Raw genomic sequence first — 11,168 nt, 5'->3', positions numbered from 1 at the left:
CCATTGGCTGTGTAGACATGAAATGAGCTAACTTACGTTTGTAAATGTCTAATGCAATTTAACGTTTAGCATGACAAGGAAAAAGAAATCAAATGAAAATGTTTATTTTAGCGAAGTAAAATTACACTACAGTAAATCACTGTGATACTCAAGTGATTGCCATTTCCCACAAAATCCCCACAGGATGGCAAAATGTAGTCATTCAGAGCTTTGCTAACTGTCAGATTTGATTTTTTCCACTAGCCGTTTCAAGACCCAGTAACTGTACATCTACCTCAATTCTTTCTCTCTGGTACATTTACATAGCAGTAGCTGACCAATAGTTTTTGCATTTCACCAGTGATGCAGGTAACGCGTTACTCTAATCTGACCACTTTTTTCAGTAACGAGTAATCTATCGTGTTACTATTTCCAAACCAGTAATCAGTAAAGTTACTTGTCCAAGTCACTGTGCGTTACTATTTTGTCATTAATAGTAAAATATATATTTGATTTCTTCTTGCGTCTCTGGGAGTGAAGTCATGTAGCCTATGCGACAATTAAGTCACGTTTTCAGCATGAGGGTCACGTGTATATACATAGACCTACCACTCCCTCCCAGTGTCTCTGAGTCACCACTTTCCTCAAGCCCCTTTGCTCCGGTGCCATCTCGATTTGGTTATATGTGAAAAATAAGAAAGACCAATAAGATTAATAAACTATTACATGAACAAATGCAACAAACCGCAACTAAATCAATGTTTTTTCTAAAAGTAATGGTTCGCAAATGATCTCAGATATACTGTACTCGGGGTGTTTTTTATGGTTTGTTTTTTTCCCCAAAGTAGGCCTACGACTTGAGTCGTTTTTCCAAGTGCATTCTTAGGTCAACATTTCAAAAGAAACTCTTGTCTATAAATCAACATTACACTTGTGTCTTGCCTCTCATCGGTTAAGTTACAGTGGAGATGTTTGGAGACAATTGAAGTACCACGCAGAGACACAAACAACAATGGAGGAGGAGAGAGATGCCCATTTTCGAGTTGGAAATACAATCACTATTAAGTTCAACTTAAAATGTCAGGAGATACATTGTACATTGTTGTTGTGTACATTACTGTTAAAAATGCACTTCTCTTAAAGTGAGTGTTGGCAAAACCGGGGTGTTGTCGGCAGCTGTTGAATGTAACTAATAAAGTAACTTGTAATCTAATTTAGTTACTTTTAAAATCAAGTAATCTGTAAAGTAACGTACTTACTTTTTAAAGGAGTAATCAGTAATCAGATTACTTTTTCAAAGTAACTGTGGCAACACTGCATGTCACTCATAAATTCAGATATAGGGAGTCAGGTGGCTGAGCGGTTAAGGAATCGGGCTAGTAATCTGAAGGTTGCCAGTTCGATTCCCGGCCGTGCAAAATGACGTTGTGTCATTGGGCAAGGCACTTCACCCTACTTGCCTTGGGGGAATGTCCCTGTACTTACTGTAAGTCGCTCTGGATAAGAGCGTCTGCTAAATGACTAAATGTAAACGTAAGTAAGACTTTATTTATATAGCACTTTTCATACAAGAATTGCAGCTCAAAGTGCTTTACATACTAAATGTAATGTATATATAACATGTTGTATTTGTAACACATTTAGGCACTTATCTACCTCCTTAGCTGCATCTTTATGAGATGATGAGAGGAGCAGAACACAGGCTAAACATAGTCATACAGTGTCAATGGGTTTTGAAACACCAAAATCCATTGTCCCCTCCCTGAGTCACCACCTTACCGCGGTGGAGGGGTTTGCGTATCCTAGTGATCCTGGAAGCTATGTTGTCGGGGGCTTTATGCCCCTGGTAGGATCACCCAAGGCAAACAGGTTCCAGGCGAAGGACCAGACAAAGCGTGGCTCAAAAACCTACCATGAAGAAAACAAACAATGGTTCTCAGTTGCCCCTGCCCGGAAGCGGGTCACCGGGGGCCCCCCCTGGAGCCAGGCCCGGGGGTGGGGCTCGATGGCGAGCGCCTGGTGGCCGGGCCTTTTCCCATGGGGCCCGGTCGGGCACGGCCCGAAGAGACAACGTGGGACCCCCTTCCAGTGGGCTCACCATCCGCATCATGGGGGTCGGGTGCAGTGTGAGACGGGCGGCGGCCGAAGGCGGGGGCCTTGGCGGTCCGATCCTCGGCTGCAGAAGCTAGCTCTAGGGACGTGGAACGTCACCTCGCTGGCGGGAAAGGAGCCGGAGCTGGTGCGCGAGGTAGAGAAGTTCCGTCTAGATATAGTCGGCCTCGCCTCAACGCACAGCATCGGCTCCGGAACCAGTATCCTTGAGAGGGGCTGGACTCTCTTCCACTCTGGAGTTGCCCTCGGTGAGAGGCGTCGAGCTGGGGTGGGAATACTTGTTTCCCCTCGGTTTGGCGCCTATACGTTGGGGTTCACCCCGGTGGACGAGAGGGTAGCCTCCCTCCTTCGGGTGGGGGGGACGGGTCCTCACTGTTGTTTGTGCTTACGCACCAAACGGCAGCGCAGAGTACCCACCCTTTTTGGAGTCTCTGGGAGGGGTGCTGGAAAGCGCTCCAGCGCCAGTGACCAGTGCCCATCCATAGTTGACGCATGCGCATAAACAAGCCCACATTGCGGAAGTGTCTGAATTCTTACAGAAACACGCATTCCAAGAACGTGATGTGACTCAGGTACTAAATTGTAAACGTAAATCTGATGAGACGGTTTCTGAATATGCCAATCGCTTTCAAAAAACGTGGAAAGATGACGCTAAATTAGACATTAACGACTCTGAAGATACTTTCTTTGTTAGCATGTTCTTAAATGGATTGGATCCTAGATCGGCCCATACACTCAAATTGTCTGCACCAGATTTGTTTTCATTGAGTCCAGTGAGATTGATGAGAAAAATAAGGGAACTTGAGGCAGTCGGATTGTTTAACGTTCAATCGTCACAATTTCAGGCAGTGCAATTAGACCTACCTGACTAACAATACTGAAGCTCAAAGGATCAAAGGAAGGAATGTGCATTTTAACATGAACAATTCCACCTCAAATAGAGGTTGTTCCAACTTCAATAGGAATGGACAAAGACCATTTTGAGGAAATAAAGGCACATGTCGCTACTGTCGCAGACCAGGTCATTGGTTCAGAGATTGTCTCTTAAGAATGCAGGATGAGGAGAGAGGTGTTCATGATCGAGAAGTACCTCGCCCCTCCCAATCATGGAATGCACTCCCCAGAGGCCAATCAGGGTACCACAGGCCACACAGCACACAGACACCCCAGCCAATTTGATGTGGGATAAGTGACGCTGTATATCGATGGATCTGAACAATGTTAAATGTATCATTAATGCCCCACAATTTCATATTTCCGATAAACCCTCTGAAATACCACAATTAAGTTTGAGTATTGCAGGAAAAAGAATTCCCTTTTTGGTTGATACTGGAGCCACCATTTCCTGCTTAAGGAAAACAGATATTGATTGTCCCCTGAGTAAAAATACTGTCCAGTCCGTCGGCATCAGTGGTAAGCCTCAGATAGACCCTATGTCACTTCCATTACAGATTGATTTTGATGATTATAAATGACAACATTCTTTCATTGTTAGCGCAACTTCTCCAATGGCATTATTGGGAAGAGACTTATTAAGTAAATTGAATGCAACCATCTTATGTTCGCAGGATGGGATCGAGGTCCACATACCCCCGAATAATGCTTATCAGCTTTTCTCTGGTTGTGTTGAGACATACCATATAGCTAAGTCTATTTTAGAAGACGTTGAGTTTGTGAAAACTTTATCTACCATTAGTGGTATTAAGAAATTGGCCTCTTGTAATGTTGCTGCAGCTGCTAGGATTGTTAATCTGAAATCAGTTGATGTTCCTTTTTCAGATAAACTTATAGATCCAGACACCTTACAGGAAGTGCCAAGGAACATATTTATCTCACCACATGGGATTCTGTTATTATGGAAGACTACTTCTGATAACATTGAGACCTTTGTGTGTGCAGTAAGGAATGATTTTTCGGATGTCCCGCATTTGGTTGATTCTTTTAATCAATATTTATTGAAGTCCCCTGATCATGAGGAGACTCAAAAAGGAGACTAAAAGTTGTGTCATCTGGACGTATGGCTTGGAACCTACTCACTTTTTTATTAAAGACGTACAAACTGATGTGAAACCACAGATTTGTAATGATGGTAATATTAAGATATCATTATGTGCACCATCTGTGTTGCGTGAGGTGCCTTCTACTCTATGGGCACTACATGCAAACCATGTGGGATTATTGGATGTACCACCTTATGAAGCTAAGGTTAACATGAGTAAATATCCGGTTTACATTAAACAGTATCCTTTATCCAAAGAAAAAGAAGAGGGGATTAAACCTGTTATTGACAGTTTATTACAGCACGGCGTTATATGTAAAGCTCAGTCCCAGTCATACCTATTTCACCTATAGTACCTGACATTAATTCAATACTAACAGCATTACCAGCTGACTCTCAATGGTACACAGTGGTCGATCTCTCATCTGCATATTTCTCAATCCCTATTCATAAAAACACTCAACCGTTATTTGCATTTACATTTCAACAACAACAATATATTTGGACACGCCTTCCAATGGGTTATGTTGATTCAGCAGCTGTCTATAGTGCAATGGTTAATAGGCATCTGGCAGAATTATCATTCCCATGTAACTCGACCTTATTGCAATATGTGGACGACATTCTGGTGGCGGCCAGAAATGAGACAGAATGTGTCTCAGATTCGATAGCCCTGCTCAAACATTTGGCAGCAGGTGGACACCGGGCCTCACTTGCTAAACTTCAATTCTGTCAAGAATTGGTGAACTATCTGGGATATATTTTAAAGGATGGCTGTCGATCTCTGTCACAGGAAAGAGTGAACAGCATTAACCCTCGTGCTGCCTTCGGGTCACATGACCCAAAGGTTCATAACGAACCATCATTGTGTTTACCCAATTTTACCCAATACAAAACCAAATAAAAATACTTTTCTTTTAACCTTCGCAATGTGGGGGGTCTGAGACAGCCCGACGGTTAAAAGAAAATGCTTCACTTTGTTTTTGTATGCGGTAAAGTTGTCGCAATACGACGGTGGGTCACAATGACTGATGGGTCAGAACGACCCGAGGAGAACACAAGGGTTAAGGACATTGTACGACCAAGGAACAAAACTGAGATGTTGTCTTTCCTAGGATTGGTGAACTATTGCAGACATTGGATTTCTGAATACGCAGTTCATGATGCAGAACTGCGCAAAGCCTGTGGAAGAAATTGGGATTTCCTGTGTGCTTACACTAATCACTAATCAATAGAACTAGTCATTGGATACTAGTTAGTACGTTTATCATGTAAGCTTGCTATTAATAACAGTATATGGTGTCTATGTGTCAGGGTTAATAGATGTTCGTGATCAGGAGAAAGTACTGGGTAAACGTCCTTGGTCATGACTACAAGGAGAGCGCCAACTATGATCTCTCTAGTCTGAGTGGTCATGTGTTGGGAGCTGTGAATCTCTTCCTCTGAGACTGTTGTAACGTCATTACTGCCTGACTGTCACTATCTATGTTTACATTCCTGTGCCCTATAAAAGATGGTCCTCCGGCTTTCAGAGCGGAGAGAGACATGATTGAGACCTAAGCCTGGTGTTGTGTGGTCATTTATTGTCAGAGGTCTGGTTTTCTCTCCCAATCTGCAGATTGATAATACTTATTAAAATCCAGAACTCAACTGAACTTAGTCACTCCGTTTATGAAGAGACGGACAAAACACTTTCTTCATCAAGCCACCCTCAAAGACTCTCCAGAGGTCATTCAGTGGAATGAGGAAATGAAACATGCTTTTCGTCCCATCAAGTATCTTTTGTGTACTGCACCTGCACTGGGATTACCCGACTACAAACTGACTTTTCATTTATACGTTGCAGATAATGGTGAAGTAGTTTCAGCCGTTCTGGGACAGGAACATGGAAATGGAGTTAGGCCAGTAGCCTATTACGGTAAAATGTTGCCATTAATAGTTAAAGGCATGGTTCCGTGTTTAAGAGCTGTAGCATCAGCTGCTTTGATGGTGGAAAAGGCACAAACTATAGTTCTTGGACATCCCATGGTATTACACACTTCACATACCGTGAACATTATCTTAGTGAATATTACTACACAACATATGACAAGCCAAAGGCGTAGCAATTACGAACACATTTTGACAGGAACTCAAAATTTGACTATTTCCACGACCACACACACTAATCCAGCTGTGCATTTAAAAGCTTTATTGCATGGAACAGAGTTAGATGATGTAGTTCCTCATGATTGCATGGATATCATCAATTCGTCATCCAGTGTAAGGACAGACTTACAACAAACAGCTTTGGAACATAGTGATTTTACTTTATTTTGTGATGGTTCATCTATGCGCCCAGATGATAAAACTATTCTTTCAGGATATTCCATAGTGGATAATTTTGGAAATTGTATCGAAGCACATAGATTACCTGTGTCTTCTGCTCAAACTGCCGAATTAGTAGCGTTAACTAGATCTTGTATATACGCCAAAGATAAATCAGTTACCACATATACGGACTCCAAATATGGCACATGATTTCAGTAAGATTTGGGAAAATAGAGGTTTTGTAACTACTGCAGGTAGGCCCATACAGCACGCAGATTTAGTAAGAGGATTATTAGATGCTATGATGTTACCAACTAACATTGCTATAGTAAAATGTGCGGGTCATTCAAAGGCAGATTCTGATATTGCAAAAGGTAATAACTTGGCCGACAAACATGCAAAGGAAGCAACGTTAAATGCGTCCTTCCCACCGTGGATGAATCACTCTTTCGTGAATATTCAAATTTCAGATCCTCCGTTTACTGTTGATGACTTGATATCTTTTCAGACTCAGGCAACGCAATCTGAAGTTCAACTTTAGGAGAAGAAAGGATGCGTGAAGCGCGATGATGGTTTATGGAAAAATGTGGATGACAGAATAGCATTACCAAAAATAGCGTATGAATCCTTAATATCCTATGTACATGGCGTTACTCATGTGGGGTATAAAAACATCATGCACTATATTTCACAATTGTTCTTCACAATTGGATTGGAACAACAAGTTAGAGATTTTGTTAAGCGCTTAATCGCTTAATGCGCTCGTTGTAATCCACATGTCAATCCAGCTAAAAGAGATCATTTGCCAAAACCTGAAGGTCCTTTCCAACAATTACAGATAGATTTTACTCACATGCCCAAGTGCAGAGGATTTTCGTATCTTCTAGTGATAGTGGATCGATTTTCAAAATGGCCAGAAGCCTTCGCAACAAGGAAAGAAAACGCTCAAACAGTAGTCAAGTGTTTGATGGAACATGTTATTCCTCGCTTTGGGATACCAAATGGAATAGATTCTGACAATGGCACTCCTTTCACGTCTAGAGTAACTAAACAATTGGCAGCTGCATTGGGGATTAATTGGACATTTCATATTCCTTATAACCCTCAAAGCTCAGCACAAGTGGAAAGAACGAATAGGACCATTAAAGAAAAACTGGTGAAACTACATCAGACTAAACAGACGACTTGATAGACGCCCTTCCACAGGTTCTTCTATCAATCAGAGCTATGGCTAATTCAGGTACAGGATTGGCCCCCCATGACGTTTTAATGGCTAGACCTTTTCCTTTAGGTGTGCTGATGGACAAGACACCAGCAAATGATTTAACCTTGTTGCAGGAGACTCAACAAAATTATGTGAAGCAGTTATGGTCTTTTGTGTCTGACAATAATCAACAAGTAACAAATTCTCTTCCCGCTCCAGGTGAGCAGAGTATTCATAGTTTTAAGCCAGGTGATTATGTTTTAGTACGCAGTTTAAAAACATTGGCGCAGCAAGATCAGCCAAGGTTTGGACCTTCAACTCAGGTTCTTTTGGCAACCAGAATAGCTGTTAACCCTTGTGTTATCTTCGGGTCATTCTGACCCATCAGTCATTGTGACCCACCGTCGTATTGCGACAACTTTACCGCATACAAAAACAAAGTGAAGCATTTTCTTTCAACCGTTGGGCTGTCTCAGACCCCCCACATTGCGAAGGTTAAAAGAAAATTATTTTTATTTGTTTTTGTATTGGGTAAAATTGTCTAAATACAACGATGGTTCGTTATGAACCTTTGGGTCATGTGACCCGAAGGCAGCACAAGGGTTAAGGTTAAAGGTCAACCACAATGGATCCATGCGTCGCGACTATGACAAGCACCTCCTATAGCAGATGCGATATAGGACTTATGGAATGATGCAGACAGAACATCAAAGGATGGGAAATATTTCTCGCCTCAGCATAAATGTTTCATTATCTTGAGTATGGATATGGTGTTGTTTTTCTCTTTCTGTTTCATGATATATAGCAGTGGAGATATTGGCGGTAATACCAAGCAGTGAGCACCACAAGATCAGAAAAAAGGATGGGGGATACTCCACAGAGAATTCGGATCAAGTTCGTGGTCGTGCGGAGCATCATCTTCATACTAGCGTTGATTACGGTCAATTATGCGGTCATGCTCGAACACCCTACTAATTCGGATGATGATTCATGGGAAGATACCAAGGCAGGGATAGTGGTTCAAAAAGAATTAACCCTTGTGTTATCTTCGGGTCATTCTGACCCATCAGTCATTGTGACCCACCGTCGTATTGCGACAGATTTACCGCATACAAAGACAAAGTGAAGCATTTTCTTTTAACCGTTGGGCTGTCTCAGACCCCCCACATTGCAAAGGTTAAAAGAAAATTATTTTAATTTGTTTTTGTATTGGGTAAAATTGGGTAAACACAATGATGGTTCGTTATGAACCTTTGGGTCATGTGACCCGAAGGCAGCACGAGGGTTAACTGAACATTCTAACTCTGATCAGCATGTTCATACACATGTACGCCGTAACGTTCCAACAACTACAAGTATTCTTGGAGTGGAAGTACAGAATCATATTCCTATGAATGAATCAGACATGATTTGTTTAATTTATCCGTTGATGACAACAGGAAGAAAACCATTCTATGTTCAGAAAGTGGAATATCTTATCATGACGGAAACAGCGCTAGCAATCAAGGCAGAATACGAATCACTTGACGGTGAAGAAGTGTTAATACTAAGTCAAGCACTTATGTTTACCGAGCCCAGCACAGTTACTGTTGAGTACTGTAATGCATTCTGGAAGAAGCTCACTCCTAAGTTTCTAGTTCAGAGAGATTTGGATGCTTATGATAATATTCAACCAATAGTTATTAAAGCTACACGAATGAAGGCACCTCTAACTTGTCTAAGTTATACACAAGGCGTTAAAACAGTGCATGAGATGGGTTTTTACTCAGGGTTGTCCAGATAAGAGGATCTTCCTGGGAACACTTCATCCGTGGCCTGCTACTGATCTTATGATTTGGCTTTGTGATAACAACATTTACACTTATCTTCCACTTTATTGGAAAGGTAGATGTGCTCCCTATTGGATACCACCTAGTACTGTATTTGGGAGAGTTACAATTCCCACATCATGGCCAGAAAGTTAACCTAATGATCTATCTGGGACCTTTAAAGAAAACGATGAAGTAAAATATACCGATGAGGATATGCCAGTCAATAAGGATCATCCTTTTGTATCTAATCTATGGTACAGCGCTCTTAAAGGTAGGGTTCGAAAACTAACACCTAATTCTTGCTATGCATGCTCCATGTTACCTCAATCAACAGAAGAATTGTTTCCCTATTGGACAGTTCCACTTCAAGGTCCTGAAGGATTACCATCCATGTGCCTTCTTGCTTATCAGTATGTATTGCAAAAGCATCCTTTGTTAGGTGATCAACCTAATTCAAAGATTCCATTACGACCAATTATTGTGCTGAATAACAGCTACGTAGCCAAATCTAGTAACATGGTAGTCAAAGCCAAAGGATTATTGAATATGATGTCACAGTATATAATCTATACAAATATTTCCATAAATCAGGGAAATGAGCCGGATTTACAGAATTCTCATGCTACTATATTCTCTGTACCTAAGGTTTTGCCGTCATTGGTAGGATGTACAATATTCTACAAGAAGCATATGGTTTCCTTGCCTAATGATTTATCTGTAGTTCCTACTAAAGTTTCAGCTAATATCAATTCGTCCTCAAGTTATGAAGTTTGCCTTAGAGGAGTAGAGAAGGATTCTTTTGGAGCAAAAGACGTAGGTTTCTTGCGAATCGCTCAGTGTCAGAGCATCTTTGAGTATCCGGGCTTAGGATATCACGTTACAGCAATGGGAACTCCGCCCACCCCAGGTTTTAATTGCTGCTGTGGTGATAATGTATGGACAAGTCTACCACTGTTATTCAGAGGACTTTGTGGAGTATGTACGTTGAACGATCTATTATATGTAGTCGAGCCTATTGAATTCATGACACATCATCGCACTGGTTCTAGAGCTAAGCGTTCCAATGTTGAAACTATGGGTTATGTACATTTGCAAAACACTGATGCAACTGATTTGGCTGATAGATATAGTGCTCTACCCCGTGATTTCAGGATATTTACACGTACTCAGCTAGTGTTCAAAACCATCTTTTGGAATACTGAACTTCAATATTATAATCATTACATGATAGCATTAACTCGTCATGATGTTGCTAGAGTGGCTAATGCTACACTTATGGGATTTCAGGCGTTGGGAGCTGAAGTTGCTGCAATTAGAGAATTTACCATAAATAATAGAATTGCTTTGGACGCAATCACTGCCGCTCAGGGAGGTGTTTGTGCTATTGTAGGTGACGATTCATGTTGTACCTATCTTCCCTCAGAATCTGAAGGTCTTGGTAATTTGTCTAAAGCTATTGACAACATTAGAGACATACAGGAGAACATCGTTAGGACCAATCGAGATGCCAGAATGTTAGGAGGATATCATAATAATCAGATCTTGGATGTCATAGCTAACATGTTCAAAGGCAATTCTCTACTGACATGGATTGTAGGCATTTTGGCACCAGTGTTTCTGGTAATCATACTTGTTATAGTGATCATGGGTTGCTGTTTTCCAATATTTCGAGCACTGATGGTGAGATCTCTGCACTCCATCACTAACATGCCGGTTATTACTACGGTTAACATCAAGTCCATTAGAGGACGTT

The 11,168-nt window shown here is 41.4% G+C and overlaps 1 long non-coding RNA gene across 1 annotated transcript; it reads left to right on the top strand.

The window, feature by feature from the left end:
• The first annotated feature begins 379 nt into the window (after positions 1 to 379).
• Positions 380 to 1,207, top strand: LOC134035228 (uncharacterized). Its single transcript, XR_009932329.1, has 4 exons — positions 380 to 568; positions 612 to 792; positions 828 to 914; positions 1,046 to 1,207. It is a non-coding gene; the product is annotated as an uncharacterized LOC134035228 (long non-coding RNA).
• The last annotated feature ends 9,961 nt before the right edge of the window (positions 1,208 to 11,168 follow it).

The sequence above is a fragment of the Osmerus eperlanus genome, chromosome 15, assembly GCF_963692335.1.
Source record: "Osmerus eperlanus chromosome 15, fOsmEpe2.1, whole genome shotgun sequence".
NCBI lineage: Eukaryota > Metazoa > Chordata > Actinopteri > Osmeriformes > Osmeridae > Osmerus > Osmerus eperlanus.
The sequence above is the reverse complement of the archived record's forward strand: the minus strand, read 5'-3'. Positions and strand labels throughout refer to the sequence as shown.